Here is a 27859-nt window from a genome sequence, read left to right as displayed (position 1 = left end):
TGCAAAACAAGTTTAGCGCACATATTCTGGATACGCTGTAATTTGAACAAGAAAGGTCATGAATGTAAAACAAACAAGCACTAGTTCGGAGATTTAAAGGCAACAGATCATTTACCAGTCTACTCCTGAGGTGTCTTTTTTATATAAAGCCACAAAATTCCTGAGGTGTCTATTTTATATAAAGCCACAAAATTCCTGAGGTGTCTATTTTATATAAAGCCACAAAATTCCTGAGGTGTCTTTTTTATATAAAGCCACAAAATTCCTGAGGTGTCTTTTTTATATAAAGCCACAAAATTCCCGAGGTTGTCTTTTTTATATAAAGCCACAGTTTTAAAGGATCCACACATCCCAAACAATCGTCTTTGTTTCCTGAACGAGCACACCATGGCTGACATGTTCTCTTCTTGTTCTCTTCTTGTTTTGTCTCGGAAGACTTGGCTCCGGATTCTGTTTTAGCTTTGTTCATTTGAGCTATTTTTGTCTTATCCACTGTAAACTGGATGGCCTGTGCGGCTGGTTTAGTTCTCAAATAGTACATACCAGTCTTCAATCCCTGTAATACATTAAAAATATAAAAAAACATCGAAACAGATTTATGATTATGAATATATTTCAAAAGCAGCTAGGCTGATCAGCAGTTTCATTGGACTTAGCCTATAGTATGAACAATACTTGCTAATGTATCAGGATATTTTTTTTAATGAATGTTCAATTCCCTGATTGCATTGTCATTATTTATACAGCGACTCCACTGGCATTTTTGAAACAATGGGACAGAATTTTTTACAGGGATTTTTTTTCCCAAGATATTATTTCATTTTATGTTGACATATGTAAGAAATTCAATTTTATTTTAATGCTATTGTACCAATGTGGAGTTCCTTAAAGAACTGAGTCTGATAATCTGCTCCTTTGAAATACTATAGAAATTTTTGTACAAAAAATAAAGGATTAATAATGGCTTAATCTCACATTAGTAAATATTTTGTATAGTAAAAATACTATTTTAGTGTTAAACTTACAAGTTTCCATGCATAGAAGTGCATGCTGGTTAATTTGCCATAGTTTGGTTCTGCGATGTGGATATTCAACGATTGACTCTGGTCAATGTATGCACCACGATCAGCGGCCATTTTCAGCACAGTTTTCTGGGATATCTCCCATACAGTCTTGTACAACTGCTTAATTTCGTCAGGTATACCATCTATATTCTGAAATTCAGTACGAGGGAAAAATAAAACGTACTCTTAAAACAACTGCAATGCATCACGTCTGATAAATCCATAGCAACTGGGTGAAAGTGTCAGCCATGTTAATGGGTTTTAAACGCAAAAGACACTATTTGCAAATATCTATAAAGAGTTCCTGACATTTACAAAAAAAGGAAAGTTTGACATTTTTACAAGATCATCTACAGGCCATAAGAACATTTAAATTTTTTAAATGTGATTTAACATCCCTGTAGAGATGTATAATCTTTACTGCAAATTGACAATGGCAATCTATATGGGAGTATGACAGGTGTATTAAACAACTCTGTTTAAAATCATTTTTTTTTGCCACTTACGAGGGTTGTCCCAAAAGTCTGTGACAAATTTTATAGCCGGTTCATTTTTAACGCCAATAGAAAATAATTCACACATATAACCGTTAAGTTTATTATTTAACATTACAACAAATCATTTACAAATAATTTACCCTAGTTACTTAGAAATTTTCAGTATTAACGACATTGGTTTGAGTTGCCGGCGCACGTCAAATAATTTACATTTTGATATGAAAAGGCTGAAATTAATTACGTATATTTCAAATATCTGATGATGTGTCTGCACAATGTCACGTTGACTTCCTCTGCTGCTATGTTTAAATCATCTCTGAAATTTTTAGTTAAATAACTTAAAAAACGAAAAAGATACGAATAAATGAATATATCTCATATAAAATAGGAAAGTTAAAATGGCGACGTTCGAAGAATTTGCGGCGCAGTGAACATGTCACTCAGGTTTCATGAGTATTTCGAGATGGCACATGTAACGATTTTCAAGAAATATACCAAATATAACAGTTTAGCAACATATTCTGAGCATTTGTGTACAAAAGGCATGAACGGAACCAGAGTTTTTGCGCTACAAAAAAGCAAAAATAAGGAAAACACAGATAGGAAGACCGATCTTCGTCGCCTATTTCCTACAGCTAAAACAGGAGTAACGAGACCGGAAGTTCGCGTATAGCAAAAATTAATGTATGCCATCCAATCATTCAACAGACATTTACAACCACATGATTTAAGTCAGAAATTGACGATTTATGGGTACCATTATTGCGTTGAAAGCCATTGAGAGTATTTGAGAAAGGCGCCTTATATAGATTTAACGCCGTCTTTAACGTTGGACGTGCGCCGCGATTCAGTTAGTTGCCATGGTGTTTATGGCATATTTTTGTTGTTTGTTTATATTTATCTATGAAAATTTGTGAAAATGTTTAAATTATATGGGTTTATAACATATTAAAATATCAAATTCGTACCTGTTTTATTTAGTTTTTAAACAATCTTGTCACAGAATATTGGGACAACCCTCGTATATTTAATTATGAAACTTGTTCCTAGGTAGTTTATATATTAAGCACTTTATACCTGAATAGAGCCACCATGAGAAATCATCAAGTTCTTCATATCTTCATTCCACAGTCCGAGCTCCGTCAAATCTTTCAACATGTGGTGATTAACAATCTGTTATAAAATAAAATATTAAAGTTATCAATGCTCTATCTCTCTTACAAAGGTCTGTTCCCCTTACCGATATCAACCCCTGTGAATTAATTGTTTTGAGTTGGCCCCTTCCTCATATCTCTGTCTGTAAATTCCCCCAACAAGGGAAATCAACATGAAAATCCCCACTACTAAATATGCATTACAGTATTTCAAAAATTGTGAATGGAATTTTACGTCAATTGAAAATATTTTCAGCAATATCAAACAAACATCACAAAAAAAAATTACACCTTACCTGAAATTCTCCAGAAAGAACTCTTCTTGTATAAATATTGTTTGTGTAGGCTTCAATGGATTCATTGTTACCGAGGATCTGAGCTGTTGAAGCAGTCGGCATAGGTGCAAGCAATAAACTGTTTCTTACACCATGTCTGAAATTATAACCAATTATGCAATATAAAAGGCTAATTCTCAAAAGGTGGGTTTGGGTTTTGAAATGGCATCTTTCTAGTTTGACTGGTGGAGGAAGACCTATATTATCTCCCTGCAGCATTATTTTAGTCATAAGCTAATGAACTAATTGCTACTTATATATGCATGGGATGACTGTGCCATCTTTGTATATACAGAGAAAAGTCGACATATCTACTCAGATTGCCCTTCCTATAATGATACTGCTAGACAAGACGTCATTCATTCATGAAATTGATTTTATATTATCACCCCTCAACATTTGAAACTAATGAGAAAATTATTTGATTCCTTGCATCATCAACCAGAAATGCTACTTCCACATTATCATGTAGCCTTGTTAAAATGTTTTCTCCCAAGCTTTTGTGAATGGGTCTGAGCCCTTTAAATTGTGGTAATTAGCACTGTTATGCTATTATAGGCAAATATACTAACTTACACTGTAGAAAAAAAAGAAGAGTTTAAATGTGTTGGAAAATGCCTTGAATAATGATAAACATCTTTAATAAAATCCCATAATCTGTCTGAATCTCATGATATTAAGTCATAGACAATTTAGTCATTACCTACAACAATTTGTAACTGTGAATTTTTTTTCAAACATACGTTAATTTTTGTTTTTTCTTTGTGAATGGGGCCCTATTGCAGACTCAAAACTGTGTGACCCCCCCCCCACCAACCATACACCGAAATTTCACTGCACTTACTTGGCAATCCTGGATCTTAGACCGGGCCAATCCAATTTGTCTGTATCTTTTACTCCCCACATATCGTGCTGCAAAATCTGTGGAACAAATTATTTTGTATTTTTACAGCAGCTTATTAATATGACTAATACATTGACACCAATGTCAGAAACACTTTGATAGACCACACCTTATGAATCATTCCCTTAATTAAATACATGTAGCTTAATTCAAAGGAATACAAAGTTGCAATCATATTTAAAACCCAGAACAATGCAAGGTGCAAATTTATACATGTCTGTACCTGAAAGCTCTTACTATGATTAAAAGAATTATGAACAAATTTAGTGGTTAGCTATACAGCCAGTGGATCCTAAATCACATATAGAATATAAGCTATAGAATATTTATACTCTGATATAAACAAATACTGCTATCAAATTTTGGAACAAATTAAATGGAGGTGACAATCTGATAAAAGTGACACTATCTTAATAAAAAGACATTTAACATAGGAAATTGCTTTTATCCCGATGGTCTTAGTAAGACAGGAAGTTTTCCTGAATAAATCAATTAAACAATCCTAACGTTTGACGTGTTTCCTCTCCTGCTTTACTTCCTGTTTAATACCAACATGGAAAACTTGTTAATAAGGGGAGCAATGTCCTAGTGGTTAAGCTGTTTGCCTCTCAACCCAGAGGTCATGGGTTAGAGCCCTAATCGGGTCACGACCATGTTTCTTCATATGACATAAGTACTGGATGGTTTCAAGAACTCAAAAGTGATTAATAAAAGTTGCAAGAACTTGTTTTGCAATCAAGCTTAAGTAAATATGTTTAAACCAATACGTGTTACCACCCCTTGCATAATTATAAAACTAGTCTGCTATGTCTATGATGTACTTACTCCTTTGCTAACAGGGGAACCAGGATATGTCTCATATGGTCCCAATTTCTCGGCCAATTCACAGCTAGCATCCAGCGCAGCGTAGTAAATTGTCTCGAAGATGTCTTTGTTCAACTGTTGAGCTTCTGGGCTCTCAAATGGGAAACGCATCAAAATGAAAGCATCTGCAAGACCTTGCACTCCAATACCTATTGGACGATGTCTCATGTTGGATCTCTCAGCCTGTAAATTGTATAATTTTACCCTTTAACTTATTTAAAAGACATCCACTTTTTATACGCTTTAGGTTGAAATTCTTTATATGTATCCTGATGAAGATTCGATAGAACTGAAACTGGTAGAAAATAAATAACCCAATACCAACAGTGGGCCTTTAAAATAATGCTCTATTTTTTTAACCCAAAAATAATCTTACAGCCACTGAAATTGGGATCTACATTAATTCATTCTTGCATATCAGACTGGCGTTTCTGTTAGTTTTACACATGCCGGAAATCTGGCATGGGGGGTTCCAGATGAGTCGCGTGCTGTACAATGGCACGATAATGATGACGTCATTTTACAGTTATGAATGATTTTGTAATCCATACGCTGTTGAATGAAAGTAGTTACGGTTGTAATGATATAAATTTTCATTGAAAATAAAGATAAAGATTTTAAAATATAATGGAATATGGTAGAATATGCAAGAAAAAATATCTGACATATGTTTGCAGTTCGGATCGGAATATCCGTCCCTCGGTCACCCGCCCATGGGCGGGTCACCTCTGGATGGATATTCCGATCCGAACCGCAAAATATGACAGATATTATTAATCTAATACTGTTCTGACCAAGCAGTTTACACCAGTGAACCACTATATAAAGTGATGATGTACACAACTACACACAACCAATACTGTTGACATAGAACACACATACATGTGCTTATTTTCATACGTATTTGGTAACCCCCCTCTCAAAACATGGATTCTTCACACTTAACTAACAAAGCAGTGAAAGATATTATTTGATATCTTACCTCTGGGACAGGGTAGTAGTTGATATCTATAATCTTGTTGAGATTCCTCACTATAACTTTTGTAACTTCTTTTAACTTTTCAAAGTCATATGTCTTGTTTGGTTGGACAAACATGTTCAGGGCTATTGAAGCTAAATTGCACACTGCAACCTGCGAATTTCAAAATGTAACTTACATTCATTCATTTATTAAATAAGTTAAGACAATGTTTTTATTTCATTTTAAGATATCACATCTAAGTGATTTAAGAGTATCAAGAGCTAAAATCTTATATTTATTTAAATAATTTTAAACAGTCCTTACTTTTTTAATAAGATGGTAGATATGCAAATGAATAAACCTGTAACATTTGTTAATTGACACAATTACAGTAGTATGTCTATATGCTCTGTAATTGACTCCATTCCTTCAATTATAGAGGATATTGAATGAGTGTAGGTTTACTACAGAATTTATTTTACAAGTTGAATAAAATCATACTAGAGAGCATATCATTATTTTATTCAACAAATTCAGTAATGAATCAACACAAATGTAATATTGAATTTAGAACAAATCAAATATAAAGACTGTTCACGGTAAAAAAGACGAACTTTTCCATTAAAGGGACTCGACTGAGTAATTTTGACATGATATGACGAACATTTTGTCCCAGATTTTACTACCAATAGATGTAGGTCTAAACCAGTTATTTGTATGCATATTTTCAGCTTATTCTTTCTCTCCGTTTTTTCCAGAATGATCTTTTATATAGTACAAAAGGATACAAAAAATGAAAGCGTTGCAATGCTTTTCACTCAAAACCAGCTAAGAATGGTACAAAAATCGATTTCCATATCAAATCTGAGTATAACTTAGTATGTTATCCTTTGCAGATTTGTTTATTTTAAGTGTTTTACTCCATATTCGTAAAGATTTTGAATTTTTATGTTTATAGGCATTTGTAACTCAATAGAGTTCCTAAATCACACTTATAGTGAAGCTCCGACAATTAGCATGTCTTTCCACAATATAATGCAATTAGGAGGCGTCAAAATATATACATGGCCATGCAATACTGTCTATAAATTAGGGAGCTGCAATTTGGCACAGGGAGCTGCAATTTGGCACAAGTATTTGATAAAACTGAACATTACAATCTTCCATGCTGCACTAATTATTGAACCAGCTCTTACCTCATCTTTACTGCTGTATTCCACTATCTCTGAACATAAATTACCACATTTAATAGTTCCTAGGTTCTGTTGATTGGATTTTCTGTTACAATGGTCCTTAAAAAGCATGTATGGTGTACCAGTTTCGGTCTGCGATTCAATTATAGCATACCATAACTGCTGAGCTTTAACTGTCTTTCTGCCTTTACCCTCCTTTTCGTAACTATAAACAAAAATTCCCACATAATTTAAAATCATGTTTTAGTAAATCTCCGTTAACTTAAAATAAAAGCGTATCTACCGAGCAAAAATCATACTCGTTCCATGATTACCAATGACTGCGCCATCAGCATAGTCTGAAGCGTTTTCATTATTAACAGATTGGCGATCCTTATCATCTGCTGAAATGCTGTTAAAATTGGTTGTATTTTCAGCCTGTAGATTAAAATATCCCCTATGACCATTGGTCAAATTTGGTTGTTTTTGTTGGCACATCTGTTGCCTCAGATTAAAATGAAAACCCTGACAGAGCCAAGCATGTCTGACAACTTCAATGTTACTGGCACAATTTAACATTACAGATCTTAACTGTTATAAACTAAAAGCACAGAAAGTTTGTACAAAAATCCAGCAAATGAAGTATTAAACAGAAAGACCATAATGGCTCTGTATTACTAGCCATTAAGTTATATTTATAAATGAGAAAAATTATTACTTATAAAATGTTTTTCTAACATTACCTTTTTCATACCAATTTTTCAAAATTCCTCCCAACAGTCTGTAGGTTTTTGCACATTCACCGGAACATTAAACGTCCAATCCCATTGGCTTCAACTCGCTTCATGAACAGATCGGATCCACAAGGCATAGAAACAGTCACGAGCTCTCTTCTTTCCTCCTTTACCATATTTTTGTGCGAACAGTCCAAATGTAAAGATATTCTGGCATGCCAGGGCTCAAGGTATATAGCTAACACCAGAGCCTCTGAAAGATTGTATATTTTATGTTTAACAAAACCTCTTTTAAATAGCATAAATGCATTGCAAGGGGCAAGTACATCATGCCAGACAACTAGTTATAAAACCTCTCCAATATGTGGAGACAATAGGTTTGACTCATTGAATTTTATCAATTAAAGATAATCTTGTAAATCTCATTTTTTTATACATAAATAATTTTGGAGAATCAGGTTTCCGCAAACAGCAGATGCAGAACAAATCCCGAAATTGCCTGACAAAAGTTGAACTGCCTAAGGTTATTATTGAAAAGCTTGGCATTTTACAAATACTAGTATATCCCAGAACTCTCCAAAATTTTCCTAAACAAGAATTTGTTACAGAGTTACCAATGTCCCCTGCCTCGGGAAGTTTTATATGACGCATAAAATTGTGCTATTTTCAAAAGATTGAGGTATGGATCTCAAGACTTTCAGTCCAAAATTATGATCAATACTAGATCTGCAAATGCAACAATAAATCTATTAAAGAAATAAAATGAAACATGGAATTTAAAAATCTATCATGATAAGCTTTGACCTCTAAGTGTGACCTTGACCTTGGAGGTAGGGGTGCAGGTGTTGTGCATGACATATCATCTTATTATTGTAACTATTTGTACCAAGTATTTTCAAAATCCCTTGAACTATAAAGAAGTTATAGATCAGACACAAAATATACCCTATAACAGACTATGTTAATCTTTGACCTCTAAGTGTGACCTCGGAGGTAGGGACCCATGTTTTGCGCCTGATATATCATCTTAGTATTGTGATTATTTGTGCAAAGTATTTTTAAAATCCCTTGATCTATGACAAAGTTATGGACTGGACACATAATATACACTATAACCGACTATATAAATCTTTGATCTCTAAGTGTGACCTTGACCTTGGAGGTAGGGACACAGATGTTACCCATGACATATCATCTTATCATTGTGACTAAGTTTGTGCCAAGTATTTTTTCAAAAATCCCTGATTAATGAAGAAGTTATGGGACAGGACACAAAATATACCATATAACAGACTCTGTTAACCTTTGACCTCTAAGTGTGACCTTGACCTTGGAGGTAGGGCTACTTGACATAGTGGTGCTCATCTTAGTATTTGTACAAGTTATTTCAAAATCTCTTAAAACTATGAAGAAGTTCTAGATAGGACACAAAATATATACCCTATAACAGACTATGTTAATCTTTGACCTCCAAGTGTGACCTTGACCTTGGAAGTAGGTGACCAGTTATTGCGCATGACACATCATTCTCATTATTGTGAACAATTGTGGCAAGTATTTACAAAATCCCTATAAAGATAAGAAAGTTATGGACCGGACACGACATATACCCTCAAATAGACAATGTTGACCTTGAATGAGCAAGTGTGACCTTGACCCTGGAGGTAGGGGTCTGGTTGTTGACCATGACACAACATCTTTTTATAACAAATATTTGTGCCAAGTTATTTCAAATCCCTTTGATAAATGACAAAGTTATGAACCGGACACGAAAGTGTGACTGACGGAGCCTATTTCTATATCCCCTTTTTTCTTCGAAAAGGCGGGGGACAATTAAAATCAGTCTTGTGAATGTTAGAATCCAATACACATTTTTTTGGTTGAATTTTACGTCGCACCAACACCGTATAGGCAATATGGCAACTTTCCAGCTTTACTGGTAGTGGAAGACCTCAGTTGCCATTCGGTGCATTATGTCAGGCACAAAGGGGCGACCAAGTAGAAACATCAATGTTCCATAAGCTAGCTGGACAGCTTCCTCACATGAAAAAATTAAAAGATGCTTGTGCGGCTGAAAACTACAGTGGCAAGTGGTTTTGAAGTCAACAACCTTAACTGCTCGGCCACAGATGCCCCCCGAACATTAATTGAATCTTCATTATTGCTGAAGGTAGAATGACACGAATTAAAATTTTTGGTTGAAATATAGTACCTTGTTACCACCTTGATCCACATATCTAGCTGTGTTGTTGAACACTCTTAACATTGGCAGCAAACCATTTGATGTGCCATTTGTCTGAAAATAAGAATAAGATCAACAAATATTTATCTTTCACAATGAATAAAAGTTTCAATCCCAATATCTTGTATATATAATGATGGAAATGGTTTTTTCCCCTTAATTTAAACCTGATCTTTAAATTCCATAGAACAAAATTTGATTTTCACATTTATATCAAACTAATTTTGGTCATATCTTGGTGGTCAAAACTACCTAGCCAGCTTTCCTGGAATAAATAATTTACCAGTAAGTACCAAATTCTCCACAAGTGACCAACTACTTATCCCACTTGATGTAATAAGACAAGAGATATACAAGACTTAATGTTCAAGATTATCATAGAGAAAAATTCTGCCTGGCCATGTATACAACCAGCAAATAGGGCTGTCATTGAATTTTGCGATATCGATATATATCATCAATATTCACCATCCGATACAATATCAATACACATTTTCAAATATTGATACAAGCTAAAATTTATTTATTTCTTTTAGTAAATATATACCTCTCAATTTTACCTAATAAGAAGTCACTTTTTGCCAGTTTCCTAGGCTAACTTGAACTTTAAACTCTGTTTTCAAATGTCAGTGACAAAAATAACAGGAAAAAGAAACTTTCTGTTAGTTTGTAGTATTTGTAGTCTAATACAAGCATGCATAACACCATGATCCTAATTTATAACACACATTTCAGGGATAGAATTTAGCAATAATTTCTACTTGCAAATTTTTGCAAGTGATCAAATGATTAACTGGCAATATGAGGTAGTCAACTGGCATTTCCATTATCATGTATCTTATTATTATAATACACAATGACAATGTATTTTGAACATATTATGGTATGACAATTCTTAGGACCTTCATTAATTTTAGCATATTTTGTACTTGATTACACCAACAGCCTGAAAACTCAGAGGTACTGATCTACTTTAAATAAATATTTCAGCTTATAAGTAGTAACCACTTTACAGAGGAGTGCTACGCATTTACATTGCGCCCTGATAAAACAACATGTGTTTGGCTGTTATAATAGTCCATCAAAACCATAGTCACAGAAAAAATAGATAGAGCAACCAAAAATTGATTTTTAAGTTTTTAAGGGTTAAACGTCAATCAAATTTAACTGCATCTGGTACAGTAAACATCATCAGTTTCGCAGCAGGCAGTTTTGCCAAAGCATCATCATTCAGCTCAGAAAGATATCAATAAATGTAAAAAGTCCAAAATGAACAGTCAACTTGCAAATAAATGCCAGCTAGAGTAATTTTTACTGCATTATTAGATTTTAAACTGGCATTTTGCCAGTATGCCAGCTAAAAAATTCGAAACCCTGCAATTTTTCATTGGGTATCTAATGTTAAAGGGTCGATTAATAGTCGATTTTACCCTTACTTTTTCAATAATGTTAATTTTCCCATAGGCCCTTGGGAATTATTCTTAACAGTTAAGTCAAGTGTCCTACCGTACTAAGAAATTTGTACCGTTACAATAGGTAAACAGTATTTTTTACAGTAATAAAATCTGGTAAAACGTGGTCCTATTTTCTAAATAAAATGGCCGCCATTTTCCTCGTTCATTTCATTGTTCGACGTAGGGCCCTAGGGCATCAACCAAAAGTAAACTAGACTCTTATAAAAAATTTAAGTACTTTGACTCTAATTAGTCTTTTTTCGCGGTTATAATAAGATTCTTTTTGTTGAAATATTCAAAAAAGTAAACATCGCGTTTTGAACGGAAGTTATTAATTTGAATAATTTTTGTCAAATTTGGAAATGCAGACGATTAAAGCATCCAAAAAAAGGTTTTAAAATTCAAAAATTTTTTAAAAAAAGTACAGAAAAATTGGGGGAAAACATAAATTTTTGTGGGATATAAATTTTTTTAATTTTTTTAATGCACTTTGAAAAACCCATGCAAAAAAAATATTCTGGTAAAAGAAGGAAAGATTTAAAACAGATCATAACCTTAAAAAAAGGGGTTTAGGGGGTTTTTTTTTCAAAAAATAAAACACATTTTTATTGTATTTTTTAATGACGGGGTAAAAAATTTTATCATAAACTTTTAAAGAAAAAAAAGAAAAAAACCCTTCTCAAAAAGTGGCCTACAGCTTAAAGGAAAAGGACGTTTAGTTTTTTTGCTACCCTCGTTTTTTTGTTACAGTTAGATTTATTTTTAAAAAAATTCCCAGATCATCAAAAAGCTTTTCCCCTTGGGTAACAGTACTTTCCTCGGGATATTTTAACTGATATACAAACCCTTGGGTTATTTATATAATATCATCGATATTTGTCTCTCGATATATCGATACAGAATTGTCCATCAATGACAGCCCTACCAGCAAACTGCATTTTCAATCCAATGCTCTCACTTATGAATTCAGCAGACTGCCCGATACTTTTTTAACACTTACTGTATGACAGGATAAAAACTTACTGTATGACAAGATAAAAACTTACTGTATGACAAGATGAAAACTTACTGTATGACAAGATGAAAACTTACTGTATGACAGGATAAAAACTTACTGTATGACAGCATAAAAACTTACTGTATGACAGGATAAAAACTTACTGTATGACAGGATAAAAATAGTATCATAAATTTCATTTGTCAGCAAATTCTTACCCCAGCTATGTAACTTCCCTGAGCTCTAATGTTATGCACGTTAAGACCAATGCCTCCTGCATGTTTGGATATAAGTGCACACTGTTTTAATGTGTCATAGATACCCTCAATACTGTCGGAGTGCATCGTCAACAAGAAACAACTGAAAATGAAGAAGAATTTTTCATTATTTCAATGGAAGCAGAGTCATTAGTATTCCAAAACATGTGGGAAATAAAATTTTTTGTTAAAGATAAGTGTAAAAAAAATTTATGCGTGTTATGATTCACCTTTCTATTGATTTAATTATCAATAATAATAATGAGCCACGTGACGACAAAACCAACATAATGGGTTTGCAACCAGCATGGATCCAGACCAGCCTGGGCATCCATGCAGTCTGATCAGGATCCATGTTGTTCACTTACAAACCCTTTAACAAGTAGAGAAACTGATAGCGAACAGCATGGATCCTGATCAGACTGGGCGGATGCGCAGGCTGATCTGGATCCATGCTGGTCGCAAACCCAGTATGTTGGTTTTGTCGTGACACGGCTCAATTGTTTTGATTCCATTAATTTCTATTTGACTTCTCAGGCTATGTTAACAATAGGCTAGCATTAATTTTTTTTATATGGAATAACAATATTTAGCTACACTGTAAGACACCAGACATTAATGATCCAAGAGTGTCAACAATTTGTGGGTTGTCTTCTATTTTTAAACAACAATTTTTGTTTTTTACATTACAAGCGTTCTGACTGGATAAGAGAGAATGCTTGACCGGTGAAAGAAACACTTGTTTAGAAAATGTTTGTTTAATATTAGAACGAGTATATATACGCGAAAGATAATCTAAATCGAAATACGGCCATGACAAATCAAATTGTCAGCCTCAAATCATGGTTTGGCATTATGGCAAGTAATCATTTCATTCCTACTAAGCTAACTTATTGCAAAATGTATGGCTCCAATATCATTTGAGCTAAAGCGACCTCGTCAATTCATTTCTAATGCCAACGTTCTGCCAACAATCAACATATTTTATTTAACTTCCTGTTTAAAACTTATAGAATTTGACATGTGAAAATTTCAAATGCACTTATCTGACTTTTATAAAATCAACAGGCTCATCATATTTTACTTGCGAGAATTTAAAGCATCAGTATTAAGCGACATTCCTCTGCCTACAGGTACAGTAGGCGAGAAGAATCATCAGTCAGACTTTGGGAAATGGTTGCCTTTGCTACCTTCATGCCGCTGGGCAAATCCCTAGACTGACCAGGCTGTATACGGTTGGCTTCTTTTTATTTTATTTTTAAATTTGATAATTGACAGCTACAAGGGTGAAAGTTCAAAATGTAAAAAAACCTGAAAACCTTTTTTCAATTGGTTTATGCTTTCAGGAGAACAAAAACCTGAACTTAGCAGGTAAATGCCTGAAAACTTGTACCCTGCATCTACAAAATGGAAATTTTCTACAAATGGACGAGCCCATTTTACAAATTCAGTAAATAAAAGGTTATATACAAGATTGCATCAAGATTTTCTGTAACAAACCTATGCAGCTGAGGTCTTGTGGTGCCAGCATTAAATAATGCAGGTGAAGAATGTGTAAACCATTTCTCTGACAACAAATTGTATGTCTAAAATAGAACAAAATATAAAATTATTGGATTTTCAATCTTTTTCCCTTGCAAAATTTAAATGTTTTGTACTTTCTGTAATCACTTGATTTCAGTGTAATAAATCCATTACTGATCATTTGATATTACGCAAGTTGAATCAAAAACATAGAGGCTGTAAACTCTAATGTAGATACAAAAGGTATCTATTAGTTAGTAAATGGCATATTTTTTAAATAATTCTTTTTAAGTTTTTGTCATTTTACAGATGAGATCATATAAAATGATTACCTCAATAGCAGCATCTATGTCTTCATGATGTATTCCAACTGACACTCGCATCAACATGTGCTGGGGTCGCTCAACAACTGTAGTATAAAATATATTGCGTTCTTCTTACTGTATAACTGACACAGCATCCTTTAATCTTAGTCTGATCAGATATCCACAAGCCATTCGGGCAAGTTGTTAGCAATATCTACTAGCCAAATCATTTAACAAGCCAAAAAAATTGTTAAACTCGAGTATCAAGTAAAATAAAGAATAATGAGTTAAAGGGTTATTTTGTAAATCTATTCCCAGAATTGATAAATTAGTTGTTCTATTAGAAATTCAGTATTGTTTGTTTGTTTCATTTTTGTATTTCAGTCATTTCATTTTCAGAAACTAAAGTGAATGACTGCTGTTTTTCACAGGCCAGTTGGGCAAGTGATGTCGGGATAATTTCACAGGCCTGACCAACAATGGACCAGTGCTAAATGCGCAGACTGCATTCTAATAGAAATCCCTATCTACAGCAGTATAGTACTTGATTAAATAGAACAAACAGAAAAAATCCAAAATGAATGCTAATCCAGATAACTTCATATAAAGTATGGAGTTCATTAAAATCTTCAGTGTTCTGCCAAGGCCGCGTATCCGCGACATTCTCGCTAAAAAAGCAAATGTCCCATATAAAACTTCATTTATGCGAATATTATTATTGTCGCATGCGAAATTTCAGGGTACGAATCAGCAAAAATGGTGCACTTCTCAGTCAATTTCTTACAGCATTAAAATTATTATGGGGCAAAAGAAAAGCCAAGTTCCAAAGTGACAATTAAATGTCAGACAAAAAGAACAATGTATCTAATCAGTCAACATCATCTAAGCCTCCCTAAACCATTCCACCTTCAGAAAACATTAACAAACGACTGCTCTCATTCATACTTCTGATTGTGCACAAAAGTTGTGAACTTGTCAAAACCGAACTAAAACTCCTTTGAGAAACAAGACTTCTTCCATAGACGGCTAATCATAATTAATAGATCCTTACTCTTACCTTTCATTTGAATAACAATAGATTTACCCAGAAACATTGACATGTGCTACTTTGTTAAATAGGTTGTGGTAAAGTTCTTATTGTGCCCACTAATCTGATAAGAATTGGGCAGGTCAGGGATCTATGCAGGATGTCATGAATGTGAAACTTGAAGGTGGTGAAATGAAAGACTTTGATTATTTAAGGGCATTGGAAGTGTGGAGGAAGGGAGAAGATGAAAAGTTATAAATCTGTTCATATAAACATTACTGAAATAAATTGAGTTCCAGTTAATTACAAGTTATAGTTTGTTGACCAGTTGAATTAAAATAAACTCTTTTAAGTTTTGGTCAATTATCCACAAGCAGTGCTGATGTACACACGTTAAAATTTATTGTAACTTCATTACAAGAAATTAAATCAGGAATTTTTTTTTTAAAAATTTAGATGTCTTATTTTTATTCAAAATGTCTCCAATATTTTTATGTTAAGGAGACATTTGTCCCTAATTTTTTGTAATCTTGGCAGAACACTGATCTTAATGGCCAAAACTAACGATTATTGTAATAAGTAAGTCATGAACATTCAAAACATCTAAGATTAAATACGGTCAGACAAAATTAAACAGGAAAATTGAAAAGCTTTTTTAGTACCAGAACTATTCTACAGGAAAACTATTCTTGTTACTATCAGAACTGAAACTAAATACCTTTATTATCTATCTTCAGCAAGTATGACTGTTCCAGTGTCTGAAATATTATACAATTAATTTTAAACATCAAAGAAAATTTTATTTCACAATTACATATTCCATTTTCTTCCCAGCAGCATGTTAGCATATTACCAGACATAAAATAGAAATAAATTCTGCAGGAAACAGTTAACTAAGGTTAAAAAAAAATTGTAAAAAGTTGCCAATATGTTTATGAACAACAAAAGGTAATTCATTTATTAACTTATTTAAATGAATAAATTATTATTGTATTTATCCTTACTTTGTTTCTTCAGTTAAACTGAATCATAAAAAATATCTGAATTTATGTAATACTGTAGTGATCTGAAATTTGCAACTATAACTGTGACATAACTGAACTGCATGAACTCAACTCCTTACCTTAATTGACTTGAACTTGAGAAATTACTTTTCTTCTAATCTTTAATAATGAGGACATGTTGACATTTACCAGGCTGGTGAAAATGCCCGATCGGGCTTTGACATAAAAATATCATATTTCTAGAAAAATAATTAAAATGTTTCTTTCTCACTTTTTTGTTTATTAAGCATTGATATATGATACAAATCAAAATCAAAATATTTTGGTTATCTTTTATTTTCATAGAATTATTTCCCTTTTTCCCATTTTCTGGAAACAAAATATTTGAAGCTCATAAAAATTATATTGTAATGTAAAAAATTCTAAATAGAAATGTGTCCAACAACTTCATTTTGCTCTAGATTATTGCGTCAATACCTTTATTCTATATATTTGGATTAAATATTCTGTTTCTGGCATTTATATTTTGACAATTCTTTGACACTGAACATTTTACTTTGAAGTTTTCTCTGAAAACTAAATAAAATGATTGCTGACAGGTGTTGGCACAATGAATTAGAGTATAAAGAAGTTATTTAACCTATTTTGTTTTACATTTTGCATATGTAACATACTTTTCAAGGACTTCAAAAATTTTGTGTTTTAAAAACATGAAAAAAGGGAAATAAATCTCACTAAAGTGCAGTGTTCAATCTAGAACAAATTCCCAGGGGGCCCTTCGGGCCCATAAACTTTTCAAAAGGGGGTCATTTGAGAAAAAAGGGGGCCCACACTTAAAATGAACATCAAATTCAAATAAGGTATTGTATCTTTTAAGTTACTTTTTCACGTACCATATTTAGACAAAAACGGTTGCAAAATTCCAAAACAACTCAACTAAAAAACAAGGGTGCCATAGTCACAAAATACGCCCGTTTACGAAAAAGCTTTAGATGGAGATGGGGGCATTATGGATAAGTGTTATCTAGCAAGCAAGTTTTTATTCTTGGCACTGTGTTGTTAAATGAACCTTAAAACAAATCAATAGGGAAGATATGCACAGAATGTGTGACCTTGACCTTGGTTGCAGGGACCTGAATTTTATGCACGGCACTCAGCCTCACAATGATGAACATTTGTGCCAAATTATATTGAAATCCCTCTATGCATGTAGAAGTTTTGCTCCAGACAAGTGTTTTTCTATGAGCTCTAACTGTGACCTTCACCTTTGACCTAGAGACTTGGTTTATGTGCAGGGCACTACGTCTCATGGTGGTGAACAATTCTATAAAAGTAACATTAAAAATTCCTCCATGCATGTAGAAAATATGCTCCGGACAACATCTGGATATTTAATCATCTCCAGTGACCTTGACCTTGCAAATATTAACCTAAATTAAATGTGTAACACCTGTAGTCATGATAGTTACCATTTGTGCTACAATCCATCAATAAATGATGACTCAATGGTCCCTATAACCATCTTCAAATTTTTATCTGAACTTTGACCTCTAAGTGTAACCTTGACTTTGGTCGCAGGGATCTGAATTTTGCATGCGACACTCAGCCTCACAATGGTGAACATTTGTGCCAAGTGATATTGAAAACCCCCTATGAATGTAGAAGTTTTGCTCCGGACAAGCGTTTTTCAATGAGCTCTAAGTGTGACCTTGACCTTTGACCTGGAGACCTGGATCATGCATGGAGCAATACATATCATGGTGGTGAACATTTCCATAAAGTATTATAAAAAATTCTTCCATACATGTATGAGATATGCTCCAGACAAAATCTGGATATTTCACCATCTTTAGTGACCTTGACCTTGCATATATTGACCTAAAGTACATGTGTCACAGCCGTAGTCATTATAATGACCATTTGTGTTACAATCCCTCAATAAATGATGATTAAATCGTCCCTATACACATCTTCATATTTTTTATCTTTTTTAAACGGGCGTATAAAAAGTACATGTAATTTAATAACTAAAAAATTCTGATTTAAGATTTTATTCTAGGGAAATACATTTCATTACAATTCTTAATCTTTGAATGAGCTGAACTGATATTTACTTGAAAATTAAAATATAATTAAATTTCTATGAGAAAGTATTTACATTTGATAAGGTAATTACTGTATGATCTTTATAAACAAATACCAAGTCTACAGAACACCATAGTTATCACAGTTAAGAATCTTGACCAATGAATGAAACATGTGTAAATAAATGTTACATTCTTTACAACATACTCAAGTCCAAGAAAAGAGGATTATTTCATGCCCTTTGATTAAATTCTATTTTTTAGATCAAGGGGAGTAATTGTGTAAGTCATTTATGAACAAAGTAATAACTTTGTTGTCTCCCTTTGATTAAATTCTATTTACAAAATCTGGATATTTCATCATCTTTAGTGACCTTGACCTTGTATATATTGACCTAAATTATATGTATCACAGCCATAGTCTTGATAATGACCATTTGTGTGTTACAATCCCTCAATTAATGATGACTAAATGGTCCATATACACATCTTCATATTTTTATCTGAACTTTGACCTCTATGTGTGACCTTGACCTTGGCCGCAAGGACCTGAATCTTGCACGCGACACTCCGCCTCACAATGGTGAACATTTGTGCCAAGTAATATTGAAATCCCTCTATACATGTGGAAGTTTTGCTCCGGACAAGCATTTTTCAATGACCTCTAAGTGTGACCTTGACCTTTGACCTAGAGACCTGGTTCATGTGCGCGACACTGCTCCTCATAGTGGTGAACATTTATATGAAGTTTCATTAAAATCCCTCCATACATGTAGGAGATATGCTCCGGACAAAATTGGACGCCGCCCGCCCGCCCGCCAGGGGCGTTCCCATAATACGTCCCGTTTTTCAAACGGGCGTATAAAAATGACATTAGCGTTGATACAGGCTCAATTTTAAGAACTGATTGGTAAAGAAACGCGATGACAAAATGTTCAAAGAAAAATATGAATCTTATTTTAATGTTACCAGGGATATTTGATAATGATGTTCAGTTTTTTAAACAGCGCCCGATATATAAAGGAAAATCATATTTTGAAATTAGCTTTGTTTATGAAGAATATAAACTTACAATAGTCGCTAAAAACATTTACCCTTCTCAATATATCCAAGCGAAAAACAAAGTGTCAACAGGTGCTAAGACAATGTATATTGACATACCGGTACCTTTGATCATTTGTCAGGGCAGCAGTTCTTATGTCACGCTTAAGATGTCTGTATTGATTAATGATATGCAAAATGTTTTAGCGCCGACCAGCCAAAGACTAATCAAAATTAATTTACTTAATTGTCAGACACTCCCTAGCCAATCGTGTTTGATTGCTCCATCTTTAAGACTTTTTTAATTGGATGAAGGCGTGTTCATAATAATTTATGCACACTTCTCTATAATTAACTCGCACTTTTCACATACATATATATATATTTTTTCCTTTGGAAAGTTATTACATATTTATTTGTTTTGACCGTGAAAAAACTATAACTGCACGCACGTATTGGATTATCTGTGACGATTTGTTTTGCTTATAAAAACTGTGACTCAAAAGTAAGTAATAGTTACGTACGAAGAACAAGTCTACATGGTATTTACAGACGCGGACCGAGAGAGCGTAGCGATAAAGGTTTTAAATGGGTTACCGAGTGCGGTAAACTATCTTACCAACATGCTCTTGTTTTTCAATACAAACTTCAGTTTTGAATTCAGTATTTATTAATATTATTCACAATAAACTTCTTTTATGTACTTAATCAGGTTTAAGAAAGCATTCTAATGTCATTTAAGGCATTTTCTATGAGTGAGCCCGTCGGGCCCACAGTTGATTTTGTTTTGCGCCGGCGGCCTTTTCAGGGGGTCAATGGCGCGCTCTAGATTGAACACTGAAAGTGACAGTAGTAAAATATTTTTCTTTCTGTTAATGTCAAATATTATTCTCAATAAACAAAGTTTAAAAGAAATATCTTTATCTATTTTCTAGAAATATAATTTTTTATGCGAAAGCCCAATCGGGCATTTTCACAAGCCTGTTTACTAGCCATAAAACATATAATGAGCTGTGTTTTACTAGAAATCAAAACACCATTCCATGTATACAGGTTATGAGCCAGATTTAATCTATCCTATTTTATCCAACATGTTTTTCCTTGTTTATCCTCCATTTTCACGATGTGCAGCTCAATCTAGATACAAGAAAATATAATTTACGTCTGATACATTTAAACAGAAAACATTAGCTCATGAGCTATTTCCCGACAGACAACAGTATATTATGAACTTAACAAAATTAAAGCAGCTAAAAAATATAAGCATAAGCACATTTAAGTACATGGAATTAAGATATTAAAGCAACTAAAATTTTTAAGCATAAGCACATGTAAATACATGGATCTAAGATATTATAACACCATAGCATGCTTAAAAGTTACAATAATTACAAGCAAGATAATACAAAGAACAGATAATATATATATAGATGTACATTCCTGTAAAAGAGTTATATATTAGCTCAAGACAGATATGTAAAAATAATGAGCACAAGTTAAATGTTGATGCTGCAATTCAAAGACCCCGCCAAATGATGTGAACAGTCACAGGTAATGTACAAAATCAGAATAGAAAATAGTTCTCAATAACAGTGGAATATCCGAAGCACGAATTAATCAATTTTTATTTGTTCGGGTCGTCAAACCAAACAAATAATGGTAGCAAAATTACAGACCCTGATGCTGTTAATTGCAAATGCCGAAAGTAGAAAGTAGTCCACTTTTTTGAAGCGGTTACTGCCCATTATATGTATACTTACGCCGAAAAAAATTCAGGGAAGATTACTGCGTAAAGATTGTCAAATGACAGGCGCATTAATTTTCAAGCAAAATAGTTCCCGAATGGTCATACAGTTTTATTCTTTATAGATATACATGCTTATAGTAAATCTCAATGATTATTTACACCCTAATTTAGAATAATATGGTTTTCTTCAGGCAGTTAACATAACTTCACACGGTCAAGTGGTTTGCACGCTCATTTAGGAAGCGAGAGGTCTGGAGTTCAAATCCCAGTTAAGGCAACTCATTTTTTAAAATTGTTTATGTCAAATAAACATTGAATTGAATATTAATGTTGCAATTAGTCTTATAGCCAATTTACTACAGTTAAAACACTGGAAAGCATTGGTGGCACTACGCTAAATCAAATTGGTTTATAATCTCACAACCTTCACCTTTCTGACATTCTGAGACCCAAACAAATTCAGCGCCTTCTGTGCTTTGATTTCTCCATGTTCTTGTTATGTGTCCGAAAGTCTGAAATGTTTGTCTGTTGCAGCAATGATTGAAACACAAAATAAATTGGATAACAAGAAAAATTGAAATGATTGGTAAACTTAAAATGAATTCAGGACAATATGTGCCGAGAATATGTCCATTTAAATATTCGTGCGAATTGCATATTGTTCGTTCGAATGAATTTGAGGACGATCTGTCTCTTATTTTACAAATAGCAAAAATATGTCTGTAATATCAAATAATAGTTATGAATAAATTGATATATATATATAATCAATTCTTAGTTATGTTTTGTTTTCTTATTTATAAAAGATTAAACTACTTGATTAAACTAAAGATTGCATAATCGCTTAGAGTCTAGGTATAGGACCACTACATGTAGTAAAAATGTTTAGTTTCGTGTACAAACGACAGACTCAAACAAGCATATTAAATAGCGAAAAGTTCCCAATTGCAGAAAATAACAGAGAGCACAAAGTTCTTTGCGCGAAAGTGCAAACATTTCGTAGTTTACGTACCATCACCCAAGCGCGTCGGCATTTTTTTCCAGCAAAGCTATTTACCAAGAATACTGTTAGAAAATTCAACAACACATTTTATGTTTTTCTAAGACTTATCATATTTTAATTTTGTCTTGGATACAAACCTATACGACTCAAAAATAGCCGGGAAGAATGTTGAAATTGCCGGGTGATTCACTCGGCTCCCAGGTCTTAAAACCCCTGAAGGAGATACAATTTAGAAAGTGGTTTTAACATAAATAGGACTTGAAAACTCTTGATGATTTCTACTATACTGAACCAAAAAAGAAACTGCCAGTTGTTCAAGGGTACCACTTAGATGTACACACTTATATACATGTAGTAGCTTGTAAAACTTGTTTTGTTTGTAAAATCGGTCAGCTAATCCCCATATAAAAGCCCCATATGTTCATTCAACGTAAAATTCGAGTTTCAAAAGGATTGAAAAACTGTACTAACATATCTACATTCAAACTTGGAGAAAGTTTCTTTTTTGTTTCAGTATATAAACTTTTACTTATTTACATTATTGTATTGAATCTGTTGCTGAATGATAAAAATACAATTGTGCTCATGTGTTGACCATTTATTATTTTGTTATTGTTACCTTGTTATAACCAATATATACTTGTAATTTACTACTGGAATAAACAGTGTTTAAATGTTACAGAGAATTTATTTATCTATGTAAAGATAGTGTTCCGTTAAAATTATAAGTAAACTGTTTAAATGAGCAATGTAGAAATAGAATAGTTATCACTATAAAAGTGAACTGTGTGGAACCAACCACCTCCCTTGACAGACCACCTGAATAAACCTCATGGCCTAGTCCGTGACAATACTTTACCTTGTACCCTATATAATTGTAAGTATAGTCTCGATCATAAATGATGGCAGAATTCAATCTCTGAAATGGCATGTCATTTTTTAAATAACAAATTTGGAAATTGTTGAAAATGATGGTCACATAGATTATGTAATTATCATGAACTAAATTGTTTAATGAGGACTTTGGGGGTGGGGAGTTTGCAAAATTTGATATAAGTAAATATTTAAAAAATTGATGCAGATAAGGTCAATTTACTGCTTATCTGTATACTCATCCTATATTTACAAACACAGTTGTAATCACTGTAGTGAATAACTAACTGTACATTTTCATTCATTCAGACATAATTACATGACATCATTTTCATTCATCATTATAAGAATTATGGGTAATGTCTTGTTCTTGTTGTGAGTTACTATGCTCAGTGAACTGTCTCTTGTTATGTTCTTGTTATGTCCTGTGTTGTTAAGTGATGTCCAATAAATATCTTGTATATTTGTTAAGTAAGAATGTGATTGGATGAGAGTGATTTCATATCATTTTATGCATGGGCAATCTACATTCCTTTTCTAAGAAATCATTTTCAAACTTTGCATTGTAGAGTTAACTGCAGTAGTTCTTCATAGAACATTAATAAATATTGTCTTTATATAAATTAACTTTACGTTTGTTCTGTGACCACTTCCAAAATTTACTGGTAAAGAAAACCTCAGGTGTTCTTCTGTGCATCATTTAAGACACCTGAGTAGAACCACAATGCTCAATAAGCTAGCTGGATAGCTTCCTTGTTAGAAAGAATGCAACGTTCATTTGTGGATTCCAACCCACAGCTACAGTGTAAGAAATTAGGACTTGAATCGACTAGGCTGGTCGGACTACTAGATTGGAAAATTCACTAGCCCAAAAGACACACTATTCATTTGATCAAAACAGTTGTTTATATTGCCTCTGAAAATACAGTAGCCTGGTCGGGCTTGTTACTGTGAAAAGTTGGTAGCCCAAGGAGAAATTTAGTAGTCAGGGGCTATCGAACTACTGCTAATATCGTACACTGCAGCTACAAGGGGCAAGTGGTTTGTAGCCACATGACCACGGACGCCCCAAGTGGAATTAGATAACGCTTGTTTAAGATCTTTTTTTAGAGAACACAGGGCCCGATTTTCAAATAAACCTACATCATGGTTGTCCTTTATAATCTTATGTATATCTTCCGAGATCATTGGCGAGTGTTTCTTTGTTTTCGGATTAATCCATTTGTAGAGATCATCCATAACATCTGAAAGAAATAAATTCCATGTCTGAGAAAAAGCCTCCATATTTATTGTCCTTTAAGTCACCCCAAATTTTATTCTTTAACAACATTATGAGACAACATATTTCCATATTTGCATACAAAAAGTAGCAAAACTTGAAACATATATCAATAATAAATTATATTCCAACCATAACTATTGTGACATACCTGAAACTGTTCTGCATTACAAATTGGCAGAAAAGGTATCAATTTTATGTAAATATATAATTGTTTTTGCTCACAATATCAAGTAATAATATGCATCATTTATTTAAATCAAACATGAAAAAAAAAATGTGTTTAATTACTTTCCAGATACTAAGGGAGTAAGCATGAATCTGAGAATTATTTACTGAGTTCTTTGTACCCTACTTTTACAATTCATGATAATTTATTCTTAATACCAGTCATTGATTGAGTACTAGTATGTCATAAAACTGGCTATAATAAAATCTGTATAAGAAAGCCAATCCTACCACTAAACACCTTCTTCGTCTCCTTGTGTAAGATGGACACTGCAATTCTAGCAGCGAGGTGAGCGTAGTCAGAATGTTTGGTTGTCATGGTAGCAGCAGTTTCAGCGGCTAGGTTATCTAGCTCCACCGTGGTAACGCCTTGATACAAACCACTGATTACCTTTAGTGTAATCTGAGCCTTTAAAATGAAAAAAATGCATCTGTGCTATTTATAATCAGTTAAATTTATAAGGAATATTTGGGAGAATAAAGAAAATAAATTAACTTCATATCGTACTCATCACACTACTTTATTCAAAAGAATTACGACCAAAATAACAATATATTACTATTATTAGTTGGTTTATACAGAATTTATGTCAGTTTGATTGTGTAGGAAGCTATAAGTTAATGAGTGTAAGCTTATAGACACACTTTCAAATCTGTTCGTGGAACCAACCAGTACTGAGCAATGAGTGTAGCTACTTGCTCAAGGAACGACTTGCCCCTGATGGGGTTTGAAATAATGTGGCTAGCGATCATTAGATTACTAGTCTCATGCGTTAACCACTCGGCCATGCCACCACTTAAGGTGATTCCGCTTTGTCAGCCATGTTTGTTTTCACAAAGTCTGTCCAAAGTGAAAGTAGGCCAAAATTCTTATAACAAAAAAGCTCACATTGTTATATGATGAGCCATTTGCAAGTACACTTCCAGTTCTCTGTTTTAAAGACTCACCTGTATATAGGCCCCCGGAGCGTGGCCAGTTGAAACCCCAGGGCTTTCATTTGAACAAACTTGGAAGACACTCATTAGAAGATGTTTCACAATGTTAAGTTTTTACTACACACATGTAATGAAAAACAATGATCTCACCCGCCCCCTTTACCCCCCACCCCCCATGGCCAATTTTCACCCAAGGGCTTTTATTTGAACAAACTTGGTAGACATCCATAAGATATTTCATGCTAAACATCTAAGCTCTAGCTCATTGGGTTTTTTAAAAGAAGATTTTTAATTTTTTAAAAGCAATGACACCCCTGGGGCGGGGCCAGTTTTGACCCCAGGGCTTTTATTTGAACAAACTTTGTAGACGTTTACTAGAAGATGCATCATGCTTAATATCTAAACTCTAGTTATTTAGGTTTTTTCAAAGAAGATTTTTTAAGTTTTTACTATACACATATAAGGAAAATCAATGACCCCCTGGGGCGGGGCCAATTTTGACCCCAGGGCTTTTATTTGAACAAACTTGGTAGACACCCATAAGAAGATGTTTCATGCTGAATATCTTAGCTCTAGCTCTTTGAGTTCTTTCAAAGAAGATTTTGTAAGTTTTAACTATATGCATGTAGGGAAAATCAATGACCCCCTGGGGCTGGGCCAATTTTGACCCCAGGGCTTTTATTTGAACAAACTTGGTACACACTCATTAGAAGATGTTTCATGCTGAATATCTTAGCTCTAGCTCTTTGGGTTCTTTAAAAGAAGAATGTTTAAGTTTTTACTATATGCATATAGGGAAAATCAATGACCCCCTGGGGCGGGGCCAATTTTGTCCCCAGGGATTTTATTTGAACAAACTTGGTAGACACTCACTAGAAGATGTTTCATGCCAAATATCTAAGCTCTAGCTCTTAGGGTTTTTTAAAAGAAGATATTTTAAGTTTTTTCTTTCGGTTGCTATGGCAACCAGAGTTCTGCAATGGAATTAAATTCTTTGAAATTTTTTTAAAGGTGACCACCAAAGGAACATTCCTGTGAAGTTTGGATGAAATTGGCTAAGTGGTTTATGAGGAGATGTCATTTAAAGTAAAAGTTTACGGACGGACGGACGCCGGACGAAAAGTGATCACAAAAGCTCACCCTGTCACTTTGTGACAGGTGAGCTAAAAATCAACATCATTCTGAAAAATTGATATTTTCTCAGTTTAAAGTGACTGGAATTTTTGTCATGTGCACTGATATGACCTACAATGACGTATTTGTAGTCGTCCGCGAATTAACATGCAGTTCCAATATGGCGGCGGTCATGACAGACGCTTATTATTTAAAGTTACCACTGACAAATACGAGTGTAAGTTGGTGAAACTTGAACTGACTTGAAATTATAAAAGGCCAATTGTAAGCAAACATTATGTGTATAATTTATTATATATCTTTTTTCCACATTATTTCTCACAAATGTACCTAATACCGCGAATATACATCAATCGAGGATATATATTTAATCAAAAATACAACATACTGGATCAACAAACTCTGGATGAAGACCATAACACAGCTTCCGAATACGAGATGTAATCTTGTCAAACATGACCTTCTCTTTCCTGCCATCTGTAAATAGAGAAGAATATACCAATTTATAGGTGACATAATAACATATGATTGAAGTATGTAAAATCAATAATTTTTCATTTACTTACCAAATTCACTATACAATGTACATGTATGTTGGAACTTGTAAATTGTATTCCTAGCGCTCTCTGGCGTGGGTTCGATCCCCGGGAGATGCTTTGGTAGTTTAGCGCGGAGGAAGGTAGTCTAGTACTGGTGTAACTCTCCAGGAACGATGGTTAGGAAACTACCCGCCTATACAGTACGGTATGACTGAAATACTGTTGAAAAAGGCGCAAAATAAAACAAACAAACAAAAGTATTCCTAGCGGTACTAAATGGAAAAGTAGATATAGAATGTTTCGATAGAAAATATTTTCATTTGTTCATAATACGAAATTATACCTCTTTTGAGAACAAACATCTTGCTATCTTTCTTTGTCCCGCTTTGTTGACAAACAATCTCAAAAACGGCGCCAACTTGTGATATGACGATACTTCCCGCAAAAAATAACGGTGAATTTTATTAAATACACCATGAAATTTGTATTATTTGTGGTAT

At 33.6% G+C, this 27859-nt stretch overlaps 1 pseudogene; it reads right to left on the bottom strand.

Annotated features, from left to right (window-relative positions):
• Positions 1 to 12: 12 nt before the first annotated feature.
• Positions 13 to 27859, bottom strand: LOC132760035 (ribonucleoside-diphosphate reductase large subunit-like; annotated as a pseudogene).

This window comes from Ruditapes philippinarum, unplaced genomic scaffold, assembly GCF_026571515.1.
Source record: "Ruditapes philippinarum isolate M1 unplaced genomic scaffold, ASM2657151v2 ctg1528_1_1_1_1, whole genome shotgun sequence".
Taxonomy (NCBI): Eukaryota; Metazoa; Mollusca; class Bivalvia; order Venerida; family Veneridae; genus Ruditapes; species Ruditapes philippinarum.
This window is presented reverse-complemented; position numbering and strand designations above follow the sequence as displayed.